Raw genomic sequence first — 4001 nt, 5'->3', positions numbered from 1 at the left:
CTACCCTGCCTAAACCCATACTGAACGTCTGTGAGGATGTCCCTTGCCTCTGCCCATATTTCTAGTTTATTTAAAAATAACTGACCCATTAGTTTGGCTGAGCTTTTGAGCAAATAAATGTGACAATAATTGCAGTGACCGAAGCATTCCTTTTTTTGTGTATCAGGATGATTACTGATTTTTTTCAGGAGAGGGGGAGGACCACTCTCAGCTATGGTGTTAAAAGCCACAGTTAATAGAGGATACCAAAAAGGGATATTAGCTGGAAAAACATGTATAGGTACCCCACCGGGCCCCTGCGTTTTGCCAGAAGGAGATTGGGTCAGGGCAAGTTTGATTTCGTCAAATAAGAGGCGCATAGGGGAATCAATAGTAAGGCTAACATTTGCGCCTGTAGATTCCTATATCCCATGAAAAATACCCTGAAAGCGTTTTGCCCAAGAATCTTCTTCAATATTGGTATCTAAGGATGGACCATTATTGTCATTCAGGAAGGGAGTATTGAGAACTTATCAGAAGGCCGTGCTAACTCGAAGGGAAGAAGATTTCTTTAGATTGTCCCATTGCTCTAGTTTCAGCTGACTCAGCCTGTTTGTCCTAGATAGCTTATAGGTTTTCCTCAGCACGTGAATCTGATCTGCATTCCTAGGTGATGACTTGAGTGCCTAGTGCAGATTTGAGGAAGCAATCGTGCAATTCTTAACAAACTATCGATGAGATATGGAATCTCTAGTAGAGGGCGGGCGTATCAATTATTATTTTAGATACATTAGTAACTTGTTAAACGCCTCAGCTATACAGATCTGGTCTAGTGATGGATCCTGACAGGTTTTTATGCCCTCCGGGTTAGCCAAAACAAAAGTAATGAAAAGAGTGACCACATCGACCTTCTCCCATTTCAAAGTGATGCCATTGGATCTACTTATAATTGGTTTGGAAAATTTGGGGCCGTTTTGGGACTAAGGCACCAGCCATAACAGACCACTGGACAGTGTGGCAGGATCACTAAATTCAGTGAAGTTAGTTTTTGGTTTTGAAAGCCTTGAATTTAGGATCTCAGATTAGATGATATAATCTAGAGTAGATATATATTCCCTCTATGAAAAGTTGGAAAGAAAGTCCCCGTGTGTGTATCTATAGTGTTATGGATCAAAGGTTACCATTTCACTAGTGTGGTATTGAGGCCGTTCCCCTGAGTGTCGTGATGAAAATAGGGGATACAGACATTTTTGTGATCCAAAATTCCGCATAGCTCTGCAGAATTTCGAGAGCAAGGTTTCAAATTAAAATCTCTCAACCAAATTACATATAGGGGTTTCAGATGAGACTCCACTAAATCCTCTAACAAATTATCCAGAGATTGGGGTACCACTACTGGGTCCAAAAAGTTGTTATTATAATAGTTTACCAATAATAGATCCCAGGTGTCAGCGCCTTTAATAACCAGAAAATGAAAATTTGGAGAATTATTTATATATGTCCAGACTTTAAGTGCCACCACGTTGGAAATCAGTGTTAATAAGACATCCCTGGGCCTAATCCCTGTAGATGGTAAGACCAAAGTTTGAAAAGACCTATATCCATCGATGTATATTGGGTCTGTCTCCCAGGTTTCTTGGATAAGGATAATCTGGTAATTGGACAGAACAGAAAGCCATTCCTCATTGTTACGCTTGCTGCTGTATCCAGCTATTTTCCAGGATGCAAAAGAGTATGTTAGGTCTGTGTGTCCCTAATAAGAGATAAATTAGTGCATTGGTCGGGAGCTGATATGTGTGAGACAGCACAACTCTGATGTTCCTTTCCCCGGGGTAAGAGCTGACAAACATCCATTTGCTTCTCCCCTTCAAGCTGTATTCTGTTAGACAACTGGTTTTCACCCGTATGTCAATCAGAAGAATCTAGACCTGATAAAGGGGCAAATCTATTGGAGGTGGAATAATGTACAGGATTAATCATTGGAATCCTGTTCACATGTGGATGGCGATCTGAAACTGTATGCTGGACCCCTCCCAGAATGGCAACGTGCTTATGTTTATTTACACTATATATGTAAATAACGAATGTGAACACTTAATACTTACAAAATGTGCTGTATTACTCTGCTATAATAAATTGTGTCTAAACTGAACAATGGGCCATTGTATGCCGTTTTTCGTCGACATCAGCAGTTCCTCAAGTGTGTTCAAGATAGTTTAAACAGGATGTAGTTATCATCAAATTAAGTATTTGTGAAGTCTTTACATTTCATATTTATTAATCACTTACTGTTGTAAAAAGGCTTTTCACCAAAATAGGTAATCAATATTACTAAACTAACAAAAGTGGCTTGTATTATATATTTTGGTTGTGTACAATCAAAGAAAGTTCAGACAGGATAAAAGTAGTTATTCTGCAACGTCAGCTGTCCAAATTATTACATTCATGTGCTACCCTGAATTCATAACGTATTTATCTATTTAACAAGATTAATTACAACTGCGTAATTTGTAATTTTCAGCTCTGTGTTGATCGTATTATATTGTTAGTCGATCTATATAGCACTGACTATCCTGAAGCGGTATCAAGGCACTTTCACAGGTTCTTAACTCGAAATTGACCCAAATTGCTTTTAGAAATGTTTATAAAACAACTAACAATTTTAGACACAAATGCTCTGAATTCAAAAGCTTCATGTAAATAAAGGTTTACTTTAATAAAGAGGGAAAATGTTACTTTGCAGGAAAAATATTTTTAACACTGTGCTATGCAGCTTTTCCCTTCAAATGTCTGTGCTTTCTGCTGCTAGCATGTGTTCCTGGTGAAGAAAGTGTGTTTAAATGCAAAGTGTGTTTAAGCCTGCAGTACCTTCTCCTTTCTACAGGGGCAGAGCGAGCAAAAAAATAAACACACTTCATGAAACACAGGTCCCCACAAGGCAATTGCTTTTAAAGTTGTAAAAATTGACACAAATGTTCCTGAAGTCATTTTTTGTTATTTAAAGGGCATTGCCTTGTGGGGACCTGCGTTCAGGTCCCCACAGTGCAATCAAGTCCCCACAGCGTGAGTGTGTTATCACACCCAAGTCCCCACAAGTATAGTAACACAAACCCACACACAGATACACGCACACACACACACAGGTGTGCAGCTCTGGTCCCTGCTCTGGCTCAGAGAAGCCAGTCTCATGCACAGACCTCAATGCACAAGAAACAAAACAGAAACAAAAACTAAAATTTTAAAGAGCTAAGGATGCGTGAGATTACACTGAATTAAATCCCCCGAGTGACATTTCTCAAAAGTAGTCGAAGATGGACCCTGCTTGGTGTTTGCTTAAGAAACCAGGAAGTAGAAGTGTCCCGACTGTGAGTGTCTTAGCACCCACGTCTGTGTCTTTGCCAGCGCCAATGCTTGTTTCTCATACGAGACCCTGTCATGGACTCAAACACCCATGTCTGTGTCTTTGCAGGCGCCAATGCTTGTTTCCTATAGTACCCATGTCTGTGTGGTTATAGGAGCCAATGCTTGTTTCCCATAACACCCATGTCTTTGTGTTTGCCCGCGCCAATGCTTGTTTCCAATAACACCCATGTTTGTGTGTTTACAGGCAGCAATGCTTGTTTCCCATAACACCCATGTCTGTGTATTTACAGGTGCCAATGCTTGCTTCCCATAACACCCATGTTTGTGTGTTTACAGGCGGCAATGCTTGTTTCCCATAACATCCATGTCTGTGTGTTTACAGGAGCCAATGCTTGTTTCCCATAACACCCATGTCTGTGTCTTTACAGGAGCCAATGCTTGTTTCCCATAACACCCATGTCTGTGTGTTTACAGGCGCCAATGCTTGTTTCCCTGCTGGAGGCGGCGGTTCCGTCAGCGGCCACCAGAGGGCCTGCTGATGAATCCGCTGAGCTGCACATTGGATGAAAGGAGAAGGGTTTCCTCTTCCGGGTCAGCGGCGGCAGAGACAGCACCAGCAGCAAATGCTGACATCACTTCTTACCTCTCTCTCAGGAGGA

The sequence above is a fragment of the Lissotriton helveticus genome, assembly GCF_964261635.1.
Source record: "Lissotriton helveticus chromosome 1_1 unlocalized genomic scaffold, aLisHel1.1 SUPER_1_unloc_85, whole genome shotgun sequence".
Classification (NCBI taxonomy): Eukaryota; Metazoa; Chordata; class Amphibia; order Caudata; family Salamandridae; genus Lissotriton; species Lissotriton helveticus.
The sequence above is the reverse complement of the archived record's forward strand: the minus strand, read 5'-3'. Positions refer to the sequence as shown.